Consider the following 19,754-nt stretch of genomic DNA (forward strand, 5'->3'; position numbering starts at 1 on the left):
GGAAGGCTTGATAATAATATCCTCACCAATTGGTACAGGTGAACAAAGACCCAAACCCTTGGATCTTAAGAACAATGAAAAATCAATCAGATTCTTCAAAGAAGAATTTTATTTAAAGAAAAAGTAAAAGAATCACCTCTGTAAAATCAGGATGGTAAATACCTTACAGGGTAATCAGATTCAAAACATAGAGAATCCCTCTAGGCAAAACATTGAGTTACAAAAAGACACAAAAACAGGAATACACATTCCCTCCAGCACAGCTAATTTTACAAGCCATTAAACAAAAGAAAATCAAACGCATTTTCTAGCTAGATTACTTACTAACTTTACAGGAGTTGAAAGGCTACATTCCTGATCTGTTCCCAGCAAAGGTATCACACAGACAGACAAAACCCTTCCCCCCCGCCCCAAGATTTGAAAGTATCTTGTTCCCTTATTGGTCCTTTGGGTCAGGTGCCAGCCAGGTTAGCTGAGCTTCTTAGCCCTTTACAGGTAGCAGGATGTTGCCTCTGGCCAGGAGGGATTTTATAGCACTGTATACAGAAAGGTGGTTACCCTTCCATTTAAATTTGTGACAAGAGCTTAGGTTGGGGTTCAGCTGAAGGCCCTGTGAAGCTAGGCTCTTCAGGAAGTACTGTCCAGCAGGTCCTGGGTGGCAGTCCCTCACCGCCTACTGATTGGCTCATGCTGGTTTATCAACCAGGAAGCCATCATAGGGAGCTGTCTGAGCAACAATGCGGACTGCCTGTTTGCTTCTGCTTCGGAGCTTGTTTTGCTGTGGACCCTAGATTCTGGCTTTCAACCCTGGTTTGTCCCAGACTCTGCTATTTGCTTGCTGTCTGTAACCTGGTGCCTCTCCCTGACCTCCTGATATCCTGACCCAGCTTGACCTCAATTCTATTTGCCTGCCACCTGCAACTTGGTGCCTGACCATGACTTCCTGGTATCCTGACCTGGTTTGATCCTGTTTCTGCTACTCGTCTCCTGACTGCAACTTAGTAGACTAGTGCACACAGGCTGCCCACAGCCCAGCCCTGACAGTTATGATATACAGAAAACACTTTTTCTGAGAGACCTTCTGAAAGACCTAATTCTTTCAATTTCCCACTCATTTCTCCCCTCACCAAATTCCTCCCAAAATAACAGTACATAGGAAGAATAAAACTTCAAAATGGCCCACTTCAAAATGAGTGCATTTACTAACCAATGCAAACATACAGCTTTACTTGTGTAAGACTTGTCTTTTCTTCCCTCTACTCTTCAAGTGTTTCATAGCCCTTTTTGATCATATCTTCTCTAAGGCACTGATCCAGCAATCTGATCTGAGCATTCAGATCTCTGAAACCAGTGGATTCCACATGTACACAGAGGTCTGCCTGTGTGGACCAGATACCCTATCAGGATCTTGGACAATTAACTTTTTATAGGTTGGATGTTGGCTTTTATTTGTCTGCAATCACCATACAAATTATGGCACTGAATAAATGAATATAAGAGAAAATTGAGAGATTTGCCATTAACTTTTCCAAAATGAAAATCTGGAAGAAGTAGGGTTAGAAGATTTAACATATTTTGTCAAGTTATTTTTTTATATTACAATAGCTCCCAGAGGCGTCGGCTGTGATTGTGGCATATTTGTGCTCGGCACTGCAAAACAAAAAGTTTCTGCCACAATATTGGATAGAAGCAGTAACCTTTTTTCCACATCACAGTTCAGAATAGGTCATTAAAAGACTCTAAACAAGTAGATATGATTTGGATCTGTCATGTGCACATAAGGAAATCATGGTTAGAGAAATTAAGTATTTCTCTCTCATACTCACACATATATCTAAGAAAGTATGACCCACAATGAAAGTGGTGTGTGGAGAAGATACATTGGATTATTCTTGGTTTGAAAAAAATGTCTTTAGATGAAGAAAACTTCTAACTGCAGAAATGTACATTAAATGTTTGTCAAGGCAATAGTTTATAGTGGCTTACCTTAAATATTCCATTGAATTTTTGTGGGGGTTATGTTGGTTGCAACAATATTAGTCTGATGTGGTATCTGTGAAGGTTGATGTAGCCATTAATGGAACATGGTCATAAGTGCAGACCAATATCTGGCCTGGATTTATCATAGTGCAGACTCCAGTGAGGCATGTTTTATAAATCTCACTGCAACTTTAAAAAAGCCTACTGTAATGTCTTATGAAATATGTCACCAGATTTACTAATTTTCAGTTTTGAATGAACAATATTATTAATACATTGTTCTCTTTACAAGATTATTACCATGGCACCAGAATCATGTTCATGTTTTAGCAATGTTTATATACCAAGATGTAGGTTCCAGAGTAGACAGCTCTCATAATGGTATCATGTGTTTAATGATATTTGGTGTTTTTCTTAAAGCCTCAAACTGAAGTCAAATTAATATTTGAGAATCTCAGCTTTCTCTTTATAGAACAAAAAAGGCTATGGGGAGATTTCTAGCTCTTGGAGTTGCAGAGAAAAGTCTGAAAACATGCCCTGTACCCTGAAGGCTCAGAAGGCAAGAAAAAACTCCCAAATTATTATTATAATTTAATTTTATTTATTTTGTTTCATTATTATAATTAATAATGAGATCTGACTCATGATTTTTGAAAGCATGGGATTGGGAATACCTAGGTTCATAATTGATGGAGGCACTGGTCATGACTGCATAGTTAAAGTTTGAGTTCAGTTTTTCACTTCAGTCAGGAATTCAGCCTCTTTGTTTTATGTGAATAACACAAAATTTCCTTTCCCAAACTTTACAGTACTTACTCTTTGAGTATAGAATACATTTTATGAGGATCTAAATCTTTGAGTTAAAATTAAAAATTGGGTTAATCAAAAATGTAGCTTCCATGTCAGTCTTTCTTGGCCTAGGTGACTGCAATAAGGAATAATGCAGACACTTCAAACTATCCATCTAGTCAAAATTCATTGGAATCTTCTCCTATGTTATATTTGAGGAAATTAGGTTGTAATTAAGCTATTAATGATTGTTGATCTCATGATTTGTATATGGTACAAACAGCCTTAATAAACAACTCAGGTAACTTTTAAGAGGAAGAATTGACAGCTAAGGTGACAAGTTTCAGAGTAACAGCCGTGTTAGTCTGTATTCGCAAAAAGAAAAGGAGTACTTGTGGCACCTTAGAGACTAACCAATTTATTTGAGCATGAGCTTTCGTGAGCTACAGCTCACTTCATCGGATGTATACTGTGGAAACTGCAGAAGACATTATATACACAGAGACCATGAAACAATACCTCCTCCCACCCCACTCTCCTGCTAAGATGAATAATCCAATTACCAACTTTCCTCTACAACTAATTTACATGCAACAATTCTGTTGATTGTAATGACTGTTTGATATGAGGGAGCTTAGACATGTGTCAGGAGTTCTCATATGTAGAATCCTTGGCCCCACTGTCGCTGCTCTTTAAAGATTTTGGGGCTGCATGATAGCTTCGACATCAGTGCTTGCAAGGCTCCCCATGGCACCACTGTACTGGCTCCACTGTGCATTGAGGAAGCACTGCCCGTGTAACTGAGCCAGAAGTGCAAGGGGACCTCTTAAAGAACTGAGACATTGGCTCTTGGGGAATTATGTTCTTCCTGCCCCCTATCCCTATATCACCATTCTTACTAACACTGACCTCTAAATCAGTAAGCCAATGGCAAATTAAGGGACTGAATTACCAGACTATTTTAGCTGTTCCCCTCCCCCGTTTGGTGTACTAGTGAATCTCCCCTTCAAAGTAAAAAAAATAAAATAAAAAATTTAAGGTTCATACTCATTTTCAGAATAATTGGAAATATCTTCAGTTTCTTCTTCAGTACGTGCAGAAACATTTTAATAGTGTAAAAAAGGAAAGCCCCAGACAAAAACTTCATTAAATTACTAATATATGTTATCAACCTTACCTCCATGTGAAAGGCTAAAAACATTACAGATGCTGTAATTATCCTAAAATCAAGTACTCTAAACCCAGGAAGTTTGGATTTAAGATTGAATTTAAAAGCAATCCAAATGTGTTAGGTTAAGAAATGCATAGCTAACTCATACAGCATCCTAAACACTACCCTGTACTTGTGCCAGGAGGGGGAAAATATGAAAAAGTAATGTATCTTTAAAATCAGTTTAACCTTGGACCACAGACACTAAATTTCCTTAAAATCATATAGTTATTGCATGGCATCACTACAGGGCACAGTTAGTTAGTTTTATTCAGTTACAGGTTCATATACCATGCTGATCACCATAGTATCTGAGCACATTCTCGTAGTGCATTAAGCATCTGCCATGTGGTGTTTGTTCTCTCATCTTCTCCCTAGGAGAGAAGCATATGCAGTGGAGTGTCTTGATATTTTGGTTTTGTTCTATTTTATATTTTTGGGGAAATGTTTAGTTTTTAAATATACATGTTGCTATGTATCTGTTAGAGAAAGTACAGTCAAAGAAATGTGCCTTCCACTTCACATGGAAGGTGGTGAGGTTTGTGATAATTCTTAGTTTCTGAGGGAGTTTGTTCCACATCTCATACTGGCCCCTGAGAAAGTTCAGTCTCCTGAACAGACAAGCTTTACCATTATTGTAGAGAATTCTGTTGTGCCAGAATGTAGTTTTCCACCAAGATGTTCATCCCCAAGTTTTAGATATCCTGGGCTCAGGTCATGCAGCCTTCTGAAAATAAGGACCTTAATTTGAAATTCTATGGAAGCCAGCACTGAGAGTGGAGGACAGGCTTGATGTGCTTGCAGAAACCTATGTTGCTGAGGAAAGACACTGCAGCATTCTGGACTAGTTCGAATTTCCTAATTGCTGAAGGCTTTATGCTCCAGAGTATCTCATTGTTATAGACCAGCTGAGAAATGAACAACTGAAGTCACGTCATCATCCACCAGGATGAAATGTAGTTCCCTAGCTAATCGGAGATGATAGAAAGCATTACTCATGGATGCTGCTATGTGAGAGCTTACCATCAGCAAGGAATACAAGAGTACTCCTAAACTACAGACTGAATTAACCAATTGTGGTTAACGTAAAAAGATTAGAATGACCATGCTGGGTCATCCATCCACCCCAGTATCCTGTCTACTGACAGTGGCCAATGCCAGGTACCCCAGAGGGAGTGAACCTAACAGGTAATGATCAAATGACAAACAGAGGCTAGGGACACCATTCCTTACCCATCCTGGCTAATAGCCATTAATGGACTTAACCTCCATGAATTTATCCAGTTCCCTTTTAAACCCTGTTATAGTCCTAGCCTTCACAACCTCCTCAGGCAAGGAGTTCCACAGGTTGACTGTGCGTGGTGTGAAGAAGAACTTCTTTTTATTTGTTTTAAACCTGCTGCCCATTAATTTCATGTGGTGACCCTGAGTTCTTATATTATGAGAACAAGTAAATAACTTTTCCTTATTCACTTTCTCCACACCACTCATGATTTTATATAGCTCTATCATATCCCCCCTTAGTCTCCTCTTTTCCAAGCTGAAAAGTCCTAGCCTCTTTAATCTCTCCTCATATGGGACCCTTTCCAAACTCCTAATCATTTTAGTTGCCCTTCTTTGAACCTTTTCTAATGCCAGTATATCTTTTTTGAGATGAGAAGACCACATCTGTACGCAGTATTCAAGATGTGGGTGTACCATGGATTTATATAAGGGCAATAAGATATTCTCTATCTTATTCTCTATCCCTTTTTTAATGATCCCTTACATTCTCTTTGCTTTTTTCACTGCTGCTGCACACTGCATGGACATCTTCAGAGAACTATCCACGATGACTCCAAGATCTTTCTGCTGATTAGTTGTAGCTAAATTAGCCCCCATCATATTGTATGTATAGTTGGGGTTATTTTTTCCAATGTGCATTACTTTACATTTATCCACATAAAATTTCATTTGCCATTTTGTTGCCCATGCACTTAGTTTTGTGAGATCTTCACAGTCTGCTTTGGTCTTAACTATCTTGAGCAGTTTAGTATCATCTGCAGACTTTGCCATCTCACTGTTTACCCCTTTCTCCAGATCATTTGTTTTGTACCTTCCATCAATGGTGACTGCACTATGGCTGCCAACTCTTCAGAATGTTTTCCTTTGCCTGCCAGCATCACTTCTGTCTTAACTCAAGTTCAGCTTCAACTTTGTGTTTTTCATCCATGACCTGATAGTGTCAAAGTACTTGGTCATATTGGTGGTAGTGGTGTTGTCTTATGTGATGCAATGTAGAGCTATGTCATCTGAATATTTCTGGCTTTTTGAGCCAGCTCACCTACAGGCTTTATGTAAATATTGAAAAGGACCAGCGAGAGAATTGGTCATTGTGGGACTCCACAAATGAGGGGTCTAGTGATAGGAAACTATCATTATCAGTGGGGGGAGGGATAGCTCAGTGGTTTGAGCATTGGTCTGCTAAACCCAGGGTTGTGAGTTCAATCCTTGAGGGGGCCATTTAGGGATCATGCAGGGAAGAAAGGTAAGCAGCAGGATACGGACCCTGGACTTCAGGAAAGCAGACTTCGACTCCCTCAGGGAACGGATGGCCAGGATCCCCTGGGGGACTAACTTGAAGGGGAAAGGAGTCCAGGAGAGCTGGCTGTATTTCAAGGAATCCCTGTTGAGGTTACAGGGACAAACCATCCCGATGAGTCGAAAGAATAGTAAATATGGCAGGCGACCAGCTTGGCTTAATGGTGAAATCCTAGCAGATCTTAAACATAAAAAAGAAGCTTACAAGAAGTGGAAGGTTGGACATATGACCAGGGAAAAGTATAAAAATATTGCTCGGGCATGTAGGAATGTTATCAGGAGGGCCAAATCGCACCTGGAGCTGCAGCTAGCCAGAGATGTCAAGAGTAACAAGAAGGGTTTCTTCAGGTATGTTGGCAACAAGAAGAAATCCAAGGAATGTGTGGGCCCCTTACTGAATGAGGGAGGCAACCTAGTGACAGAGGATGTGGAAAAAGCTAATGTACTCAATGCTTTTTTTGCCTCTGTTTTCACTAACAAGGTCAGCTCCCAGACTGCTGCGCTGGGCATCACAAAATGGGGAAGAGATGGCCAGCCCTCTGTGGAGATAGAGGTGGTTAGGGACTATTTAGAAAAGCTGGACGTGCACAAGTCCATGGGGCCGGACGAGTTGCATCCGAGAGTGCTGAAGGAATTGGCGGCTGTGATTGCAGAGCCATTGGCCATTATCTTTGAAAACTCGTGGCGAACCGGGGAAGTCCCGGATGACTGGAAAAAGGCTAATGTAGTGCCAATCTTTAAAAAAGGGAAGGAGGAGGATCCTGGGAACTACAGGCCAGTCAGCCTCACCTCAGTCCCTGGAAAAATCATGGAGCAGGTCCTCAAAGAATCAATCCTGAAGCACTTGCATGAGAGGAAAGTGATCAGGAACAGCCAGCATGGATTCACCAAGGGAAGGTCATGCCTGACTAATCTAATTGCCTTTTATGATGAGATTACTGGTTCTGTGGATGAAGAGAAAGCAGTGGATGTATTGTTTCTTGACTTTAGCAAAGCTTTTGACACGGTCTCCCACAGTATTCTTGTCAGCAAGTTAAGGAAGTATGGGCTGGATGAATGCACTACAAGGTGGGTAGAAAGCTGGCTAGATTGTCGGGCTCAACGGGTAGTGATCAATGGATCCATATCTAGTTGGCAGCCGGTATCAAGTGGAGTACCCCAAGGGTCGGTCCTGGGGCTGGTTTTGTTCAATATCTTCATAAATGATCTGGAGGATGGTGTGGATTGCACTCTCAGCAAATTTGCGGATGATACTAAACTGGGAGGAGTGGTAGATACGCTGGAGGGGAGGGATAGGATACAGAAAGACCTAGACAAATTGGAGGATTGGGCCAAAAGAAATCTGATGAGGTTCAATAAGGATAAGTGCAGGGTCCTGCACTTAGGACGGAAGAACCCAATGCACAGCTACAGACTAGGGACCGAATGGCTAGGCAGCAGTTCTGCGGAAAAGGACCTAGGGGTGACAGTGGACGAGAAGCTGGATATGAGTCAGCAGTGTGCCCTTGTTGCCAAGAAGGCCAATGGCATTTTGGGATGTATAAGTAGGGGCATAGCGAGCAGATCGAGGGACGTGATTGTTCCCCTCTATTCGACATTGGTGAGGCCTCATCTGGAGTACTGTGTCCAGTTTTGGGCCCCACACTTCGAGAAGGATGTGGATAAATTGGAGAGAGTCCAGCGAAGGGCAACAAAAATGATTAGGGGACTGGAACGCATGAGTTATGAGGAGAGGCTGAGGGAGCTGGGATTGTTTAGCCTGCAGAAGAGAAGAATGAGGGGGGATTTGATAGCTGCTTTCAACTACCTGAAAGGGGGTTCCAAAGAGGATGGCTCTAGACTGTTCTCAATGGTAGCAGATGACAGAACGAGGAGTAATGGTCTCAAGTTGCAGTGGGGAAGGTTTAGATTGGATATTAGGAAAAACTTTTTCACTAAGAGGGTGGTGAAACACTGGAATGCGTTACCTAGGGAGGTGGTAGAATCTCCTTCCTTAGAGGTTTTTAAGGTCAGGCTTGACAAAACCCTGGCTGGGATGATTTAACTGGGAATTGGTCCTGCTTTGAGCAGGGGGTTGGACTAGATGACCTTCTGGGGTCCCTTCCAACCCTGATATTCTATGATTCTATGATCTGGAGCAAAAATTGGGGCTTGGTCCTGCTTTGAGCAGGGGGTTGGACTAGATGATCTCCTCAGATCCCTTCCAACACTGATATTCTATGATTACTCATTAGCTATGTCCCTTGAGGACATTTTAGTGCATTACCTTGGACCCCTGCCCCATCTCTCCAGGTGGGATGGCAGGATATCATGATTAACCACGTCAAATGCTGCGGAGAGTTCTAGGAGTGTGAAAATGGATGTCTGTCCTCTGTCCATTGATGGGAGAACATCAAAGTCACCCAAGCAGTTGTTTGGGTGCCTTAATTGTTCATTTCTTACCTTAACATGTTTGTATTTCTTTTAAGTGTCACCTTGACTCTGGATATCTGGATTTATATTGCCTGGGTTTGAGAGAATCTCAGCAGCCCTGTAATGTGTTTCATCCTTACATTGCTGTTACAAATTCTCAACCTTTAATGTAGTTTTGGTTTAGAATATAAAAGGAGTGAATTCATTATTGGCTAATACAATTTAAAAACCAGGTTAACTGCTTTATAATAAGGATAGAATAGTGCCTTGTAATTAATGAAGATTTTTTTTCTTCTTGGAAACAAAAAATATGTGGTTAGTGTTCAAGGCTATGTATGTCATTTGAATTCTTCTCTTGCAGAGAAAGCAGCATTTATGCAGTACTGTGTCTTGAACTCTGATTGAAAGTGAATTTTCTTCACTTTCTATATAATTACTCAAGTCTTTTTCCATATGGTATTGAAGTAATTAATCTCTGCTGTTATACATCATCAAAAGTGCATTAGCTCACAATGATTACTTGTAAATCTTATTTTGTTCTGCTATATGACACACTGTGCCAAATTCTTCTCTTTTTCTAACTTTGATAGTAAGCAATAACAAGAGAGCAATAACAATTCAGTGTTTCCTATGAAGGTGATGAATATATCCATCAGAATGTATCTCTCTAGTACAAATAAATAATTTCAGCAAGTTTATTTATGTTTAAAGTTTCCTGTGTAACTTTCACCTATGGAAATAGGAGGCTTACTGTAAGTGTTTCCTCTTTGCTTAATCACATTCTTAATTCCAAGATATGTTTTCTTTCTATTTCTTACTTGATTTGTTTCCTATCATTGCTATTGTTTACAATACATTGCCTTTTCCACAAGGACAGATAATCTCAGACTTGTTGCTAGTAGTGATAATAGACTTCCTTTACAAATGTTTATAGTTTACCCAGTGTAAGATCAGGCATCCACAATGGCCATCAGTAATCCGTTTGGAATACTATTTTGATGTCTGACTTTTTTGGAAAATTTTAATGCCTTCCCAGCGGCTCAAATATCTAGAAACCAAATTTGCTTCTTTTTTTTTTTATAACTGCAAGATATTACAGGTAGAGAATAAGCATGTCTGATGGTTAGAACAGAGGTTTGTGAGTCAGGTCCAATGGTTTCTACTCCCAGTTCTGTGTCTGATTTGTATCACCATAGGGAAGTCAGTTAACTTTTCTGTTCTTCACTTTACCTTCCTGTACAGAGCTGTTGTGAGGTTTAGCTAATATTGTAACATGTTTCAAGTGTAGAGCAGTGTGCTAGGATCCCCAAGATGCAACCTGGAAATGGGGTACTGCTGTGCCCCCTTAACTCTCCACCCTGGGCAGTCTCTCTCAATGCTTTGCTAGTGACAAGCAACAAACCCAGCCAGATGCTGTTATCCATCAGCCCAAGAGCGGGTAGAGCCCACACCGAGCTGTATTGCATGAAGGCACCCAAAGCCTCTCGTGAATCACATGGAGAAAGGCACCAGCCAATCCCCCCCCCAGCTCCCCAACCTTACACCCCAAAGTTGTACCATCTTACCCTGGTCAGAAGCCTGGCCAGTGTAAGTTTATTAACCAGTCCAGCCCTCCCTCAATGTGGAGAGGACATGCACCTGCCTTGTAAACTGAGCTGAGTTTTCCCAAACACTTCAAGCAAAATACAATGTTTAGGTAAAATATAAAACAGATGTATTAACTATGGAAAGATAGATTGTAAGTGACTAAATGGTAGGCGTAAGAAGGTCAGAAATAGTCACCAAAGAAAATAAAATATAAATGCCAATCTAAATCTTAAACCTTATTACACTATGTGGTATTTAGATCAGCAATGTTTTCACCCCACTGGATGTTACAGTTCATAATACACAGGTTTCCCTCTTAAACCTAGACCAGTCTCCTCAGGTGAAGTTGTCATCTTCTCAGCATTCACCTGCCCTGTTGCTACCAGCATAAGTGGTGGAGGAGAAAGGCCAAGATAGAATGCCACAGTCCCTCATTTTATATTCTGTCCAAGTGCCAAGAAGACACTCGCCCAGACATGTCCTGGTGAGCTTTGCTGAGTCATAGTTATCAAGTAAACCCCCATTGTGTGGACTTGTGCAACTGAGCTATTGAGTTGATTAATGGTTGGTTAACAGCCATCTGGCAGCAGAGATTCTCAACTTACAACATATTTCAGTAATAACCATACAGAAAAATCTCATAACTTCAAACACACATTAATGATATACACATTTGGACAGAACAACTTGTTTCAGCAGATCATTACCTTTCATGTGATATCTTACATGGCATGCTTTGCATGAAACCTCACAACCATATATTAATGATGAATATGGGGGTGACAGGGTGCCATTTCGAGCGACAGTGTGTCACAAGCAGCATTATTTGTCTTTGCTGAAAAGATCTAAAGTCACTTTTTTCATTATAAGTCAATGGAAAAACTCCCATTGGCTTCATTGTGAGGTGAACAGGGTCTCTTCTTACACTGTTCTGGTGGAGATTTTTGTATTAACTATCGTATATATTTTAAAATGATTATACTTAAAAAAATCTATAGATAGGTTCATAAATCTGTTTGGGAGATGTTTTATTATGCTCTTATCACTGGACTGGTCGGGGAATAGGCCACCCCCAGGATCCTTATTGGGTAGGTGTGCGCACTATCTGTCAAAAGAGCCCTTTCCTTTCTCCCCACCAGGACATATTTGGAGATTGTGATACATCTGGGGCTGGGCAGAGTGTAACAGTGTTTCAATTATCCTAGCCACTCTAACCCCACATGGCCAAAGGGGGTGGGAATATGTTTGAGAGAGCTGATGGGCTCCAGTGAATAGCACCCCATTTGTTTAAGAATTTCTAATCTCAAAGCAACCATTCTTTGGGCTGAAAGCTACTCCACCTCATCTGACCTGTTAGCCTGTGGAGCAAGAAAACTGTAGCTTTTACCTCAATATAATTAGATGAGGTAAACCCCAACTGGAGAGTATTAGGATTGACCTTGACTAAGTACATTCAGATAAAAACTAGCTTTGCCTCGTGTCTACTAAAACTTCATCAGGAAATCAGGAAAGCTATCTTCAGTTAACAGTGTCATTCCAGAAACACACCTCTTTTTGCAGTGAAAACTTGAACTTTTCTCTCATCTGTACCCTCACTCCTCTTCCCAGGGAAGAGTGAAGGGATTCACAATTTGGCTGAATCTGAAATTGAATAGTGGAGGTTTGGCTAAGCTAGTGTCTCTAAGGGAGTATCTCCCTCTCTGATTGTTTTAGAGAGTTTTTTAAAAGTCTAGTTTATTGCAATGCAGAATAAAAGCAAATGTTAAAACCTCATTTTTGGCAAAGGAGAACTTTTGTTTAATGGCCAGCTCTAATGGCCTCACTCTCTTGTGTGTCCTGATCAAGGGGGGTTAGCATGAGTTTGAGGTGATGTCGTCCTATTGCAGTGGTCACTTTAGAAAGGCTTCAGGGAAGAAATTTTTGGAGAGAGAGAGGTTTGCCCACCAGAAGTGAGGCCAAAAGGAAGAAGACATTCAAATAACAGTGAGAAAATGCAAGCAGAAAGAAGGAAAGTTTGAAATAAATGATGGATGAGGCATCGAGAAGGATGAACTGAGAGCAGAGATGTGAGCAGGCTGGTTTTGCAGAGACCTGTATCAAATGTCTTTGAGGCAAACTTAAATACACAGTGTTTTACATAAAAATGGTGTGGTTGATTTTGTGCTCAAAATAATAAAGGATCTGTTATTCGTTAGAGACTGAGCATCCATCTTCCAACACCTTAATTCAGCTGTCAATCTGAAAAAAATTAACATATACAGTCACATTTTATGTACTATACTGAGCTTCCAGGTTTTTTTTTTTTCTGCCGAAGTAATAAGTAGAAGGAGTTGGTAGTTTTTAGAACCAGCTTTCCCTAATATTCTCTACCCTAGGGAAAGGCCAGTAGTTCACAAGCTATTTTACAGTATACTGTCTGAAGGAAATTGGTATGAAAGCAATTTTTTATGACAAAAGAGGTCATAAGAACATCCCATATATCATCTCTGGACTGATTACCAAAACATATATTGGTTGCCTATTATCATGATATAGCATTGCCATTTGCTATACAAAATCCATTACTGTTTGTTAAGCAGTAAGCATGTGGCTGTGAATTTCTGGAGGAAAGATTTTTTCCCTAGTTTCTGCAGTATATGTTTAGAATAGAATATATTTCCACATAACCACCTACTGTTATATCAAATTGCTATTTTGGCGCTCTTTACAGGAAAGTTGCTCTCTGGAATTGTTTCTGTATTTCAGGGTCTGATGTGACATATCCTCTTAATAAAACATTATCTATTTGGTTTCTGCTTTGGGTATTACTTTGTAACATATGGACACCAGAAAACCAAATTTAAAGATCTTTATCTTGAAGATAGAATTGTCTAATTAGGAATCAGATACTCTGTAATGTCTCCTTTAATGAGAGGTGCAGTAAGTATTCCTATGTAATTTTGCCTGTTTGTTAGGTCAAAAGTGAGATCTATTCAATAAATAAGAATACCTTAATATATGTACTCTTCCTACAAGGTTTTCCCTGAATGAAGTATCATTCATGCCCAGTTCCAGCTTCCCCGTGGGAGTTGGATCAGCCCTCAAAGCACCCTTTAAAAGCTGAACTGTGGCTGAGGCAGCTCGTCTTTATACTGAAGAGATCAAATGATTGTTGTGATCGCAGTCTAGTCCCTTCAGCATAAAACTCAATAAAAATGGTAGTGCCTACTTATAATACCTTACTGCATTTCAGATCTGTCTGTAAAAAGCTGGTACAACTTTTGTCTATACTGTGCCAGTCTCTAATGGACTATATTAATTTCTCCTCTTCATCAAGTTCATTCGTGCAGTGCACATGAGACTTGTAGTCCAGATCTTAATGTAAATTGATCCAAAGTCTGAAGAAATTTTGACGAGGGGTTTGGGGCAGTCCTAAAGTTTGAATCCATATTGAAATTTTCCTAAAGTTCAGAGGGTGTTCAAATGCAGGATTTTGGTTCAATCTCCTTTCTAATTTATTCATATTGTATAGAACAAAATGCAGAGAAAAGGAAGAGAAAAAGAATAAATATACTCTAAGGCCAGAAGTGAGGAGATGTCCAATAGCACCTTTTGAATCAAAAATATCAAGCTGGCAGACTAATGGAATGCACATTGCTAAATTCATGAAGGTCAGCAAATCTGTACTGATTTAATGCGTTATATCTAGAATAAATCAGGGCTGCAGGCTTTGACCTTTGCAGTTATAACATGCAACTGTAATTCATTTTATAGTACCAAATCATTCCTTTTGGAAAGTGGGTTCCTTTTACATTTTCCATTTACACAACTATGTCAGTTTGAGTATAACTCAACAATATGGTTTAAACTGATAGAATCCTTCATCTTATTCTGTGAATTTTTATTCTCATCACCCTTCCACCTTAAGTCCAAAATGGATTTTTATTTAATACTATAAGAACAAGGAGAGAGAATTGAATTCGCTGTGATCACCATTAAAATCTTCAGAATTTTACCTTTTGCCTGATTAATGGTACTATGGTATTCATGGACTTCTTATAGGGAATCTGATGGGGATGTTAATGACCTGCAAATGACAAGTTTAAAAAGTGTGATGGTGACTGTATTGCCAATTTTTTTTAATAACTTTTGTATGACTTTCTTGAAAGAAACACACACAAGGAAAATGAAATGCACTACTTGTTTGAAAGTTAGCATTGTCAATGACGTTTGTTTTTCAGGGGCCAGAGAATTCAGAGATGTAACAAGCCTATCTAAATAATATCCTTAAGAAATACAAAATGTCACATCATCTCCCCTTAATACACTGACAACTTGCACTCACAGAACTACAAACATAGTAAAATAAATGATGAGATAGGTACAGATTTTATGACCATTTCCAATGTGTAAAGCAGTGACCACAAAGCTTTGTCTAAGTGAGGGCTTCATTAGCAACTTACTGTGTACTAAACAAATAACAGCCACCACTACTGATTAATATTGGTATGTTCTATAGAGGCTACAGGATCCAGCATAAGATTCCGCTTTGTGACTTAAAAACATGGAGCGTTGCATGCTGGAATGGCAGTTTCTTTCGGTTGCATGGCTGTGGTTCAAGATAAATGATCTGGGATCACATTGTAGAAGTCTGTTATGTAATTGATAAATTATGCAGTAATAAGTCACCAGGACCAGATGGTATTCATTTAAGAGTTCTGAAGGAACTCAAATATGAAATTGCAGAATTACTGTGTTACGTAACCTATTGCTTAAATCAACCTCTGCACTAGGTGACTGAAGGATAACTAATGTAACACAATTTTTAAATGGCTCCAGAGGCGATCCTGGCAATTGTAGGCCATAAGCCTATTTTCAGTACCAAGCAAACTGGTGGACTACAGTAAAGAACAGAATTCTCAGACACATAAACAAAAATAATATGCTGGGGAAGAGTCAACATGGCTGTTGTAAAGGGAAGTCATGCCTCACCAATCTATTAGAATTCTTCGAGGGGTTCAACAAGCATGTGGACAAGGGTGATCCAGTGGATACAGTGTACTTGGAGTTTGAGAGTCTTTGACAAGGTCCCTCACCAAAGACTCTTAAGCAAAGTAAGCAGTCATGGGATAAGAGAGAAGGTCCTCTCAGGGATCAGTAACTGGTTAAAAGACAGAAAACAAAGGGTAGGAGTAAATGGTCAGTTTTCACAAGGGAGAGAGATAAATAGTGGAATCCCCCAAGGATCTGTACTGGGACCAGGACTGTTCAATATATTCATACATGATCTAGAAAAGGGGGATAAACAGTGAGGTGACAAAAGTTTGCAAACAATACAAAATTACTTATGATAGTTAAATCCAAAGCTGACTGCCAAGAGTTAAAGTGATCTCACAAAACTGGGTGACTGCGCAAAAAATAGCAGATGAAATTCAATGTTTATAATTGCAAAGTAATGACTTTGGAAAATATAGTCCCAACTAAACATGCAAAATACAAAATGTTTGGGTCTAAATTAGCTGTTACCACTTGAGAGAGAGTTTGGAAACATCATGCATAGTTCTCTGAAAACATCCACTGCATGTGCAGTAGCAGTCAAAAAGCTAACATATTAGGCATCATTAGGAAAAGGATAGAAAATAAGACAGAAGATATTGCAGTGCCACTGTATTAAATCAATGGTATTACCACACCGTGCATACAGTATGCAGTTCCGGTCTCCCCATCTCAAAAAAGATGAATTAGAACTGTAAAGAGAAAGGGGGGAAAATGTTTAGGAAGATGGAACAGCTTCCAAATGAGAAGTTAAACATGGAATGTTGTGAAGGCCAAAAGTATAACTGAGTTCAAAAAATAGTTGGAGCTATCCTCCATGAACTTATCTATCAATGACTATTAGCTAGGATGGTCAGAGACACAACCTAATGATCTGAGTGTCCCTAAACCTCTGGGCAAGTCTACACTAGTGCACTAGGCTCAGCTGCAGCACGTCTGATGAAGACACGCTATGCTGATGGGAGAGTGCTCTCTAGTCATCAAAATTACTCCACTTCCATGAGAGGTGGAAGCTAAGTCAGCGGGAGAACATCTCCAAATATCATAGTGCTGGTGTGGACAGCGCTTAAGTCGATGTAGCTTATGCCGTTCAGTGGGGTCTCCTTTTCACACCCCAAGCAATGTAAATTACATCAAGTTAAGTGGTAGTGTAGACCGGCCCTCTGTCAGAAACTGGGTTGGATCACTTGATATTGCCTTGTTCAGTTCATTCCCTCTGAAATGTCTGGCAAGGCCATTGTGGGAAGACAGAATAGTGGGCTAGATGAACTGTTTGTCTGACCCAGTATGGGTATTTTTGTATTCTAACGTGGGTAGAGGTCCAACCTAACTGCAAAAAAACCGTACAACTCTGAAGAAAAAATGTCACCCTTTCTGATGCCTCATTTTGGAATCAATGTTGTTAATAAAGTAACACTGTATGAACCATACCCTTGTCCTTAGGCTTAGCTGCTCGTAGCTCCTCATCTAGAGGACTATCCCAATCTCCCTTGTATTCAGAGTAGAGTTAAATGATCTATACTTTCTTCATTGACTGCCAGATTTTTAAAAGTATGTAGGCACCTAAAGATGCAGATAGCCTCCTAGATGCCTAGCTCCCACTATATGCATGTAGGACTTTTGAAAATCCAGTTTGGTGCCTATTTGCATCTTTAAGCACCTAAATACATTTAAAAATCTGGCCTTGAATCAGCTTTAAAAAGAAAGAAAGAAAGAAAAACTGAGATTCTTGTGTAAACTCTTGACTCCAGGAGCTAGAATCCTAGCCCCTCTGTTGATCTGAATCAGAATCTTTCCACCCTTTTATAATGTGGTCTGCACTTATTTACAAGTTCTGCCTTAGTTACCTTTTGCTTGCTGACTCTTTTCTTTCCAATTTTATGTTCTTGTTCTCACACAGTTGAAGGGGGTGGCTTTGGACAGCTATAATTTGTTTTCCAGCTAGTAATTGTTTCCCTCTGCTGAGTGTGTCTGGCTCTTGAAGTCAAGTCCAAATCTGAGAAAGTCGCTCTCTTATAGAGTACCATGAAATTACTTACCTCATCATAGCTGTCCCAGCTCAGTGCTATGCTGACAAATCCTGCATTTTATCGAGTGCTTAACCCTCTCCTTGCTAACCCTTTATGGGCATATACATCTCATCATCGGTGTCATTTCCTCCTCTTTTTTCCAGGGAGCTCTGCAGCTTTTTACCATTCTGACTGTGTGTAGGTAAGTAAGAGAGCATTCGCCATCATATAGTGACCCTCAGACCAAACACTAGAATGAACATCTCCTTGAAACAATACATCTAACTTATTGTGAAAATCAAATATCTTTTCAATGACTGATCTCAAATATTTTATTTTAATAAATAAATAGTCACATTTCACCATAAAATATCTGAAGTCTTTTGATTATTTTCTCTATTTCTTTATAGCCTGTTTAACAAAATAGGCAAGAATCCTGAAAAATACTGTTCTTAATAGTAAAACAGTAAAATATCCAACTTGGTTTAGGCATTTAGCTCTAATTTTATACAACTTCATCCAAGTTTCTGGGACAATTGTTTCCCTAATTTTTTTTAAGTTTGCTCTTGTAAAAGAGATTTAAGGCAATGAGTCTTGGGTGCAAAGCATAAGGTAATGAACTCCATGGAGAATGATGTAAGAAAGCAATTAATAGGAACTGAGGGGGACGTCAACTCTCTTATTCACAACTTCTATAGCATGGGTAGTATTTTTACAGCCTAGGACACTGGCAGGCAAATCAAGTTGGTAGCAAAAAAATATATAGTTATGGTTTAAGTATATATAATGCAGATTGGCATTAAGAAAAATATACAGTACACACTGTTCTCCGAAACAAGACTTTGCAAAGAAATGGGTTTTATTCCAGAGCTTAATTGTTAGCTCTGAAAATACTGATTACAGAAATCTAAACTTCCTAAATAACAAGTTTTAAAAATCAAACCAAGGATACAGGAGAAACAATGCAAGTTGGAAGATATTAATTATTGTTGTGTGATGTTAACTATGTAATGTGGCTATTATATTCTGCATTTATTACAGAAATGTTTATTTTTTAATAAACTCTGTGGGACAAATCCTTTCCTCTTTTTGCTTGCATGCAAAGTCTGAAAAGCAATAAAACTGTCATTGTGTTGGGCCCTATGTTCCGAGGAGAACTACTTTCTGGCCCCTCAGCTTTGTCTTAACAGCAGCATGGCTGGGGAGTTGTGGCGGTGAAACAGTGACTAAAACTCCATCTAATGAGCGTGTTGGGGCACTCGCTACTACTACAGCTAACGGTGAGCTAGAGTGCCGCTCTGATGCTCTCTTTCCTGAACAGGGAATTCTGTTCCCCTGACTCCAGGTGGTATCCTCTGGACATATCCTGTTTTCTAGAGTTTTGCAAGAGAGCAGGAATTGGTCCAATAATGCAGTTAGTGGTGATTAATTTCTAATCAGAAATAATATTCTGTTTCTATTTACAGCCCAAATTAGGGGTTTGGTTTATTTATTTTGGTTTTGTTTCTAGTATGTCTAACTCCGAACATTAAGGATGACATTCTGACTCCACTGAACTCAATGGGAGTTCTGCAATTGACTTCAACAGGGCCAGGAATTCACCCTAACTGCTCAACTACTGTTGGAAAACAGTATTTTCAAAACCAATGTATGGGGTATAAAATTGTCCCTAGCAAAACATGGTGAAACATTGTCATTGCTTTTGTACCACAGTAGCAAGAACTCTGTTGAGTTTCAGAATATCTGTTTAGAGTATTAAAATCTTTTTTCTTATATATGTTTATTAAAGCTATAAATATTCTGTTTTACGTGCATATATATCATTTATCTTGCATTGTACTTTCAACATTTTCATGAAATGCATTGTACAATAAATTGATATTTAATTTTTTTAATTGTCATCTTTGTTTACGCTTCCCCAATCTGAAGAGGGAGGCAATTGTTTATTTTCTCTTTTGTCCTCTCTTATCCTTTCTTCTTTTCTCTTTCTTTCCAAAGCTTGTTGGCCCTTAACTCAAAAGTATGTCAACAAAGAGATTACTGTATTGATGCATGGAAGTTATCTAAGTCAACCCCATCTATGGTTTTAATCCTCTTTCAGGGAAATAACATGATCTAAACCAGAGACTGAAAGTATTGGGCCTATAACTTAT

At 39.4% G+C, this 19,754-nt stretch overlaps 1 protein-coding gene across 6 annotated transcripts in view; it reads left to right on the forward strand.

The window, feature by feature from the left end:
- The window catches only part of PCDH15 (protocadherin related 15), a 1,335,873-nt gene that overhangs the window by 858,747 nt on the left and 457,372 nt on the right, over window positions 1-19,754 (forward strand). The window lies entirely within an intron of this gene.

Source organism: Lepidochelys kempii, chromosome 7, assembly GCF_965140285.1.
Source record: "Lepidochelys kempii isolate rLepKem1 chromosome 7, rLepKem1.hap1, whole genome shotgun sequence".
NCBI classification, from domain to species: domain Eukaryota; kingdom Metazoa; phylum Chordata; order Testudines; family Cheloniidae; genus Lepidochelys; species Lepidochelys kempii.